Source organism: Bos taurus, chromosome 17 (genome assembly GCF_002263795.3).
Source record: "Bos taurus isolate L1 Dominette 01449 registration number 42190680 breed Hereford chromosome 17, ARS-UCD2.0, whole genome shotgun sequence".
In the NCBI taxonomy this organism is placed as follows: domain Eukaryota; kingdom Metazoa; phylum Chordata; class Mammalia; order Artiodactyla; family Bovidae; genus Bos; species Bos taurus.
This window is the reverse complement of record NC_037344.1, coordinates 31414167-31425636: the sequence shown is the minus strand read 5'-3', so window position 1 is coordinate 31425636 and position 11470 is coordinate 31414167.

The window sequence follows — 11470 nt, the reverse complement described above, 5'->3', positions numbered from 1 at the left end:
AAAATATATATATGACACTGAAAGGTGAGCCCCACAGGTTGGTGGGTGTTCAATATACTGCTGAGGAAGAGCAGAGAAAAAGCTACAGAAAGAATGAAGAGGCTGAGCCAAAGTGGAAACAACACCCAGTTTTGGATGTGTCTGGTGGTGAAAGTAAAGACCAATGCTGTAAAGAGCAATATTGCATAGGAACCTGGAATGTTAGGTCCATGAACCAAGGTAAATTGGATGTGGTCACACAGGAGATGGCAAAGAGAACATTGATATTTTAGGAACTGGGGAACTAAATGGACAGGAATGGGCGAATTTAATTCAGATGACCATTATATCCCCTACCGTGGGTAAGAATCCATTAGAAGGAATAGAATAGCCCTCATAGTCAACAAAAGAATCCAAAATGCAGTACTTGGCTGCAATCTCAAAAATGATAGATTGATCTTGGATTGTTTCCAAGGTAAACCACTCAACATCACAGTAATCTAAGTCGATGGATGCCCCAACCACTAATACTGAAGATGATGAAGTTGAACAGTTCTTTGAAGATTGGCAAGACCTCCTAGAACTAACACCAAAAAACATGTCATTTTCATCATACGGGATTGGAATGCAAAAGTAGGAAGTCAAGAGATACCTGGAGTAACAGACAAATTTGGCCTTGGAGTACAAAATGAATCAGGACAAAGACTAACAGGGTTTTGCCAAAAGAATGCATTGGTCATAACAAATACCCTCTTCCAACAACACAAGAGACAACTCTACACATGGACATCACCAGATGGTCAATACCGAGATCAGATTGATTATATTCCTTGCAGCTGAAGATGGAGAAGTTCTATACAGTCAGAAAAATAAGACCTGGACCTGACTGGCTCAGATCATCAGCTCCTTATGCAAAATTCAGGCTCAAATTGAAGAAGTTAAGGAAAACCACTAGGCCATTCAGGTAGGAACTAAATCAAATCCCTGATGATTATATAAGGGAGGTGGTGACTAGATTCAAGGGATTATATCTAGTAGACAGGGTGCCTGAAGAACTATTGTTGGAGGTTTTTAACATTGTACAAGATGTGTGTGTTAGTTGCTCAGTCATGTCCAACTCCTTGCGACCCCATGAATTGTAGCCTGCCAGGCTTCTCTGCCCATGAGATTCTCCAGACAGAGATACTGAAGTGGATTGCCACTCCCTTCTCCAGAGGATATCCCCAACCCAGGCATCCAACCCTGGTCTCCTGCACTGCAGGCAGATTCTTTACCATTTGAGCTAAAGTGAAGTGTGATGTACAAGAGATGGCAACCAAAACCATCCCCAAGAAAGAGAAATGTGATAAGACAAAGTGGTTGTCTGAGGAAACCTTATAAATAACTGAGAAAAGAAGAAAAGCAAACAGCAAAGGAGAGAGGGACATATATAACCAACACAATGCAGAGTTCCAGAGATTATCAAGGAGAGATAAAAAAGCCTTCTGAATTGAACAACGCAAAGAAATAGAGGAAAAAATAGAATAGGAAAGACTAGAGATCTCTTCAAAATACTGGAGATACCAAGGGAACATTTCATGCAAAGATGGGCACAAAAAGGACAAAACCGCAAGGGCCTAATGGAAGAAGAGTAGCAAGAATACACAAAAGAACTGTCCGCCCCCCCCCCCCCAAAAAAAAAAGCTCCTCTTAATGACCCAGATAATCATGATTGTGTGGTCATTCACCTAGACCCAGACATCCTGGAGTGTGAAGTCAAATAGGCCTTAGGAAGCATTACTATGAACAAAGCTAGTGGAAATGATAGAATTCCAGCTAAGCTATTTCTATTCCTAAAAGATGATGCTGTTAAAGTGTTGTACTCAATATGTCAGCAAATTTGGATAACTCAGCAGTGACCATAGGACTGGAAAAGGTCAATTTTCATCCCAATGCCAAAGAAAGTTCAAATTACTGTACAGTTGCACTCATTTCACATGCTAGCAAGATTATGCTCAAAATCCTTCAAACTAGGCTTCAGCAGTACATGAACTGGGAACTTCCAGATGTAAAAGATGGATTTAGAAAAGACAGAGGAACCAGAGATCAAATTGCCAACATCCACTGGATCAGAGAAAAAGCAAGGGAATTCCAAAAAACCAAAACTACTTCTGCTTCACTGACTATATTAAATCCTTTAACTGTGTGGAACACAACAAATTGTGGAATAATCTTAAATGGGTATACCAGACCACTTTAACCAGCCTCCTAAGAAAGCTGTATGTATGAAAAGAAGCAACAGGTAGAACCAGACATGAAACAAGAACTGGTTCAAAATTGGGGAAGGAGTACATCAAGGCTGTATATTTTCACCCTACTTATTTAACTTATATGAAGAGTGCATCATACAAAATGCTGGGCTGGATGACTCACAAGCTGGAACCAAGACTGATAGAAGAAATATCAACAACGTCAAAAATGCAGATGATACCACTTTAATGGTAGAAAGTGAAGTGGAACTAAAGAACCTCTTGATGAAGGTGAAACAGGAGAGTGAAAAAAGTGGCTTAAAACTCAACATTCAAAAAACAAAGATTTTGGTATCTGTTCCCATCACTTCATGGCAACTAAATGGGGAAACTATGAAAACAGTGAGACTTTATTTTCTTGGACTCCAGATTCACGGTGGTTGGTGACTGCAGCCATGAAATTAAAAGACACTTGCTCCCTGGCAGAAAAGCTATTAAAAACCTAGACATTGTATTAAAAACTAGAGATATCACTTTGCTGACAAAGTTTCGTCTAGTCAAAGCTATGGTTCTTCCACTAGTCATGTATGGATGTGTGAGTTGGTTCATAAAGAAGGCTTAGCACTGAGGAATTGATGCTTTTGAACTGTGGTCCTTGACAAAACTCTTGAGAGTCCCTTTGGCTACAAGGAGATCAAACCAGTCAACCCTGAAGGAAAACAACCCTGAATATTCATTGGAAGGGCTGAAGCTGTAGCTGAAGCTCCAATACTTTGAATACCTGTTGCAAAGATCTGACTCATTAGAAAGACCCTGATGCTGGGAAGGACATCTTTTTGGGTGTTAGTTCTAACAGGTCTTGTAGGTCTTCATAGAACCATTCAACTTCAGCTTCTTCAGCATTACTGGTTGGGGCATAGGCGTAAATTACCGTGATATTGAATGGTTTGCCCTGGAAATGAACAGAGATCATTCTGTCGTTTTTGACATTGCATCCAAGTACTGCATTTCAGACTCTTTTGTTAACCATGATGGCTACTCCATTTCTTCTAAGGGAGTCCTGCCCACAGTAGTAGATATAATGGTCATCTGAGTTAAATTCACCCATTCCAGTCCATTTTAGTTCGCTGATTCCTAGAATGTGGACATTCACTCTTGCCATCTCCTGTTTGACCACTTCCAATTTGCCTTGATTCATGGACCTAACATTCCAGGTTCCTGTGCAATATTGCTCTTTAAAGCATCAGACCTTGCTTCTATCACCAGTCACATCCACAACTGGGTATTGTGTTTGCTTTGGCTCCATCCCTTCATTCTTTCTGGATTTATTTCTCCACTGATCTCCAGTAGCATATTGGGCATCTACCGACCTGTGGAGTTCCTCTTTCAGTATCCTATCATTTTGCCTTTTCATATTGTTCATGAAGTTCTCAAGGCAAGAATACTGAAGTGGTTTGCCATTCCCTTCTCCAGTGGACCACATTCTGTCAGAATGTCCACCAGAAAAAGATGTCCTTTTCATTATAGGGAACTGGAATGCAAAACTAGGAAGTCAAGAAACACCTGGGGTAACAGGCAAATTTGGCCTTGGAATACGGAATGAAGCAGGGCAAAGGCTAATCGAGTTTTGCCAAGAGAACGCACTGGTCATAGGAAACACCCTCTTCCAACAACACAAGAGACTCTACACATGGACATGACCAGATGGCCAACACCAAAATCAGATTGATTACATTCTTTGCAGCCAAAGATGGAGAAGCTCTATACAGTCAGCAAAAACAAGACCAGGAGCTGACTGTGGCTCAGATCATAAACTCCTTAATGCCAAATTCAGATTTAAATTGAAGAAAGTATGGAAAACTACTAGACCACTCAGGTATGCCATAAATCAAATCCCTTATGATTATACAGTGGAAGTGAGAAATAGATTTAAGGGACTAGCTTGATAAACTACGGACAGAGGTTCATGACATTGTACAGGAGACAGGGATCAAGAGCATCCCCGTGGAAAATAAATGCAAAAAAAAGCAAACTGGCTGTCTGAGGAGGCCTTACAAATAGATGTGAAAAGAAGAGAAGCAAAAAGCAAAGAAGAAAAGAAAACATATTTCCATTTAAATGTAGAGTTCCAAAGAATAGCAAGGAGAGATAAGAAAGCCTTCCTAAGCAATCAATGCAAAGAAATAGAGGAAAACAACAGAATGGGAAAGTCCAGAGATCTATTCAAGAAAATTAGAGCTACCAAGGGAACAATTCATGCAAAGATGGGCTTGATAAAGGACAGAAATGGTATGGACATAACAGAAGCAGAAGATATTAAGAGGTGGCAAGAATACACAGAAGAACTGTAAAATAAAGAGCTTCATGACCCAGATAATCATGATGGTGTGATCACTCACCTAGAGCCAGACATCCTGGAATGGGAAGTCAATTGGGCCTTAGAAAGCATCACTATGAACAAAGCTAGTGGAGGTGATGGAATGTCAGTGGAGCTATTTCAAATCCTGGAAGATGATGCTGTGAAAGTGCTGCACTCAATATGCCAGCAAATTTGGAAAACTCAGCAGTGGCCACAGGACTGGAAAAGGTCAGTTTTCATTCCAATCCCAAAGAAAGGCAATGCCAAAGAATGCTCAAACTACTGCACAATTGCACTCATCTCACATGCTATTGTGAGATGCTCAAAATTCTCAAAAAGTAATGCTCAAAATTTACCAAGCCAGGCTTCAGCAATACGTGAACTGTAAACTTCCAGATGTTCAAGCTGGTTTTAGAAAAGGCAGAGGAACCAGAGATCAAATTGCCAACATCTGCTGGATCATGAAAAAAGCAAGAGAGTTCCAGAGAAACATCTTTGTCTGCTTTACTGACTATGCTAAAGGCTTTGACTATGTGGATCACGATAAACTGTGGAAAATTCTGAAAAACATGGGAATACCAGACCACCTGACCTGCCTCTTGAGAAACCTGTATGAAGGTCAGGAAGCAACAGTTCAAACTGGACATGGAACAACAGACTGGTTCCAAATAGGAAAAGGAGTATCAAGGCTGTATATTGTCACCCTGCTTATTTAACTTCTATGCAGTGTACATCATGAGAAACACTGGGCTGGAAGAAGCACAAGCTGGAATCAAGATTGCTGGGAGAAATATCAATAACCTCAGATATGCAGATGACACCACCCTTATGGCAGAAAGTGAAGAGGAACTAAAAGTCTCTTGATGAAAGTGAAAGTGGAGAGTGAAAAAGTTGGCTTAAAGCTCAACATTCAGAAAATGAAGATCATGGCATCTGGTCCCATCACTTCATGGGAAATAAATGGGGAAACAGTGTCAGATTTTATTTTTCAGGCTCCAAAATCACTGCAAATGGTGATTGCAGCCATGAAATTACTCCTTGGAAGGAAAGTTATGACCAACCTAGGTAGCATATTCAAAAGCAGAGACATTACTCTGCCAACAAAGGTCCGTCTAGTCAAGGCTATGGTTTTTCCAGTGGTCATGTATGGATGTGAGAGTTGGACTGTGAAGAAAGCTGAAGCTCCGAAGAATTGATGCTTCTGAACTGTGATGTTGGAGAAGACTCTTGAGAGTCCCTTGGACTTCAAGGATGTCCAACCAGTCCATCCTAAAGGAGATCTGTCCTGGGTGTTCACTGGAAGGACTGATGCTGAGGCTGAAACTCCAATACTTTGGCCACCTCATGCGAAGAGTTGACTCACTGGAAAAGACTCTGATGCTGGGAGGGATTGGGGGCAGGAGGAGAAGGGGATGACAGAGGATGAGATGGCTAGATGGCATCACCGACTCGCTGCACACGAGTTTGAGTGAACTCTGGGAGTTGGTGATGGACAGGGAGGCCTGGCATGCTGCGATTTTGGGGTCGCAAAGAGTCAGACACAACTGAGAGGCTGAACTGAACTGATGCTGGGAAAGATTGAAGGCAGGTGGAGAAGGGGATGCGAGAGGATGAGATGGTTGAATGGCATCACTGAACAATGGACATGAGTTTGAGCAAGCTCTGGGAGATGGTGAAAGACAGGGAAGCCTGACATGCTGCAGTTCATGGGGTCACAAAGAGTCAGACATGACTTGGCTACTCAACAAACAACAACAAAGTTGTACAAACTAGGTAGAATGTGTTAAATATAAGGTATTTTTGTGTATATCTAAGATTTGTTTATATTGTGTGTGTATTCCTTGAATTATCTAACTACTAGTTCATGTGATTTGTAAAAACAGAATAGCATCTTACTTTTTTCTAATATGGGTACCCTTAATATCTTTCCCTCCTCTCATGCTTCTTGAGTGTGCATGTACCTTACTGTAGTGCTTAGAACTTCTAGTTTTATATTAAATGGAATAGGCTAGATGGACATCCTTGTTTTGTTCTCTTTCTTAAGGGACTGAGATCCTTCTGTTTTAAATCATTAAGTGTGGTTTTAGCTGTGGGTTTTACTTAGATGTCCCCTACCAGATTGAGGAAGTTCTTTTTTATTTATAGTTTACTGAGGATTTTTACACAGTGTGGGTCTTCTCAAATGATTTTTCTGTATCTGTTGAGATAAGCCTTTTTTAAAATAATCTTTCTTTCTGAATTATGACACAGTAATTGACTTTACCATGCTAAATCCACAATGGGGTCAAGACATATATGTTTGTGGATTCAGTTTGAAAATATTTTGTTAGTGATTTTAATGTTTATGTTCATGAAGGATATTAACCTTTAGTTTACTTTCCTTGGGATGTCTTTTCCTGGCTTGGTATATAGGTGAGCGCAACCTCATAACATGAGTTTAGAAAGCCTCCCTCCCTAATTCTCTCTTTTCAGAAAGAATTTCCAAAGTACTGGTTATTTTTCTTTTTTAAATACAGAGAAAAATCATCAGTAAAAACCCGGCTAGGCCCGGCTTTCCTTATGGATATAGTTTTAATTACTAATTAAAGTTCTTTATTAATTAATTACCTATTCACAATTTTTATGATTAATTTTTATTTGAGCATATTTTCTTCACAATGTTGTGTTAGTTTCACTTCTACTGTAAAGCAAAATGAATCCTATATATATACCCACCCTTATTCACTTTCTTCCTATCAGGTCCACACAGAGCACTGGGTAGACGTCCTTGTGTTATGCTATAGGTTTGCATTAGTTAACTATTTTATACATCAGTTCAGTTCAGTTGCTCAGTCATGTATAGCTCTTTGCAACCCCATGGACTGCAGCATGGCAGGCTTCCCTGTCCATTACCAACTCCAGGAGCTTTCTCAAACTCATGTCCATTGAGTTGATGATGCCACCCAACCATCTCATCCCCTTCTCTGACATCCCCTTCTCTTGCCGCCTTCAATCATTCCGAGCATCAAGGTCTTTTCAAATGAGTCATTTCTTTGCATCAGGTGCCCAAAGTATTGGAGTTTCAGCTTCAGCAAAGTCCTTCCAATGAATATTCAGGATTGATCTCCTTTAGGATGGACTGGTTGGATCTCCTTGCTGTTCAAGGGACTTTCAAGAATCTTCTCCAACACCAGAGTTCAAAAGCAGCAATTCTTCCTGGCTCAGCTTTCTTTATAGTCCAACTCTCATATCCAAATATGACTACTAGAAAAACCAAAGCTTTGACTAGATGGACCTAGGTTGGCAAAGTAATGTCTCTGCTTTTGAATATGCTGTCTAGGATGGTCATAGCTTTTCTTACAAGGAGCAAGCGTCTTTTAATTTCATGGCTGCAGTCACCATCTGTACTGATTTTGCAGGCCAAATAAAGTCTGCCACTGTTTCCATTGTTTCCCCATCTATTTGCCATGAAAGGATGGGACCAGATGCTATGATCTTCAGTTTTCTGAATGTTGAGTTTCAAGCCAACTTTTTCACTCTCCTCTTTCACTTTCATCAAGAGACTCTTTAGTTCTTCTTCACTTTCTGCCATAAGCATGGGGTCATGTGCATATCTGAGGTTATTGATATTTCTCCCTGCAATCTTGATTCCAACTTGTGCTTCAACCAGTCCAGCATTTTGCATGATGTACTCTGTATATAAGTTAAATAAGCAGGGTGACAATATACAGTCTTGATGTATTCCTTTCCTGCTTTGGAACCAGTCTGTTTTTGCCATGTCCAGTTCTAACTGTTGATTCTTGACTTGTATACAGATTTTTCAGGAGGCAGGACAGGTAGTCTGGTATTCTCATCCCATTAAGAATTTTCCACAGTTTTTTGTGAACCACACAGTCAAAGGCTTTGGCATAGTCAGTAAAGCAGGCAAAGATGTTTTTCTGGAACTATCTCACTTTTTCAATGATCCAATGGATGTTGGCAATTTGATCTCTGGTTCCTCGGACTTTTCTAAATCCAGCTTTAACATCTGGAAGTCCACGGTTTACATATTGCTGAAGCCTGGCTTGGAGAATTTTGACCATTACTTTGCTAGCATGTGAGATGAATGCAATTGTGTGGTAGTTTGAACATTCTTTGGCGTTGCCTTTCTTTGGGATTGGAATGAAAACAGAACTTTTCCAGTCCAATGGCCACTGCTGAGTTTTCCAAATTTGCTGGCATAATGAGTACAGCACTTTAATAGCATCATCTTTTAGGATTTGAAATAGCTCAACTGCAATTTTATCACCTCCACTAGCTTTGTTCATGGTGATGCTTCCTAAGACCCACTTGACTTTGCATTCCCGGATATCTGGCTCTAGGTTAGTGATCACACCATCTTGGTTATCTGCATCATGAAGATCTTTTTGTGTAGTTCTTCTGTGTATTCTTGCCACCTTTTCTTTATATTTTCTGCTTCTGTTAGGTCCATACCATTTCTGTTCTTTATTGTACCCAACTTTGCATGAAATGCTTCCTTGGTATCTCTAATTTTCTTGAAGAAATCTCTCGTCTTTTCCATTCTATTGTTTTTCTCTATTTCTTTGCATTGATTACTGAGGAAGGCTTTCTTATCTCTCCTTGGTATTCTTTGGAACTCTGCATTCAAATGGGTATATCTTTCCTTTTCTCCTTTGCCCTTAGCTTCTCTTCTTTCCTCAGCTATTTGTAAGGCCTCCTCAGACAACCATTTTGCCTTTTTGCATTTCTTTTTCTTGATGGTGGTCTTGATCACTGCCTCCTGTACAGTGTCACAAGCCTTTGTCCATAGTTCTTCAGGCACTCTGTCTATCAGATCTAATACCTTGAATCTATTTCCCACTTCCACTATATGTGGGGGAGGGATGGATTGTGAGTTTGGGTTTAGTAGATACAAACTACTATATATGGAATGGATCAATAACAAGGTCCTACTGTATAGCACAGAGAATTACATTCAATATCCTGTGATAAATCATAATGGAAAATATACAAAAATGTGTGTATATGTATGTAACAATAACTTTGCTATTATAGTAAAAATTAACATGTAAATCAACTATACTTCAATAAAATAAAATTTTAAAATATTTTATTTCTTGATTCATTTGTTTTATACCCTGTATGTTATTTTATTTTATATCTTGTATATTATTTTACTATCCTAATGAATGCATAGGTCAATTGTGTGCTAAGTTTTAAGTGGTAAAATATGCCACTATTGTCCTTCCTGATAAATTAAGTATCAAAGCACTCTGAGTTAAGAAATTTAGAAGCCCTTTGTCCTACCTTTTGCCAAATATGACAGAATATAAATTATTATTATAAATATAAGGCCTACCTCTATCACATTTCTGCTTAACATTAATATTGTCAAATACTAGTTGAAAATATTAATATTTGTAGGGAAAAAAAAACAATTATTCTGTTTCCTGGTTGCCCAACATGATGAAAATCTCTACCCTTATATGGTGAATTCTTAAGTTCATTATCCCATTTGCTAGTACTCAGGTAGTACTTACCTTATCAATCAGGTTTCATCTGAATGCAAGAAATGTTTGCTTTGTATCTTCAAATAGAAAAAAAAAATTACTGCAGAATATTTGAGAAGTTGACAACCTGATTGATAAAATACTCTACCATTCTAGAGTAGATTGATAATAATTGTAACATCATGATAATCATATACAAAGTCATATTATCAGTTTAGCAACAGAATTCAATTAAAAATAGAATATACTGAAAAATATTATTGTAGTTACTGAAATGTCACAGGGGTTTTGAAGACAAGAGTATCTACTAAATTTCATTGTCTCCATAGATGATGTGTAAACAACCATATAGATTTATTGAGTGTAAACTTGGATTGATATATAATTTAAAAAATTTTAAAAAGCAAGAATTTAGACACAAATGATATTGAGACATTAACATTTTTAGATAGGTTAGTATTCCTGCCCTTGGAAAAAGAGCTCCTCGTTATTCCTGTAGATTTACTAAACAGAATTTGGGTCTTAAGTTTGCATTCCTCCAAATTCTTAAATAATAGTGAAGTATAATCAACTTTAGGGATTTTTTTCAATTCTAATGTGGAGTTCACAGAATTTTATAGGTAAAGTGAAAGTGTTAGTCACTCACTGATGTCCAGGTGTATTTAACCCTATGGACTGTAGCTTGCCAGGCTCCTCTGTCCACGGAATTCTCCAGGCAAGAATACTGGAGTGGGTTGCCATTCGCTTCTCCAGAGCACTTTCCCAGCCCAGGGATTGGACTTGGGTCTCCTAAACAAAATCCTAAAAATTTTAATTGCTCGCTGCATAAAGGGATAGGTTAAAATAAAACTCTTCTTGAAAGAGTTAAACTAACTTTCTTCTTCCCTCCCTCCCTTCCTTTTTTCTTCCTTCCTTTGTATTTATCATATGCCTATGTATCAGCTATAGTGAAATGCATCATGCTTGCTACTACAAATGATAATATTAAAATTTTCTTGTTTCCACATGTGCGTGCACGCACACACACACACACACACACACGGTATTTTAAAATCCTGTGTTACTCCATTCTAAATTCTTTTTAATGTAGGTATATGGCAATTACTTGTTTGGGAATATATGTGAAAACCTAAACAGTTTCACTGAGGTCTAAAATGCTCTTGTGTGTTCAGAGACTTTTTCAAGTATAACTGCAATATTCAATGCTTCTAAACATTATGCTGTTTCTTCTTTTCTACTGCATGCTACACAGGACCTATGATATGAATAGAAAAACCAAGGTCACAGATGGAAGTGGTAAAAGGATTCTTGTGCCTATGAATATGATCTCACTGGCAGTCTTAAAATCCTCTTTTTGTAAGCTATCTGAAACTCCAGCCAAACATTAGAGCTAATTATATAGAGAAATGTAATAC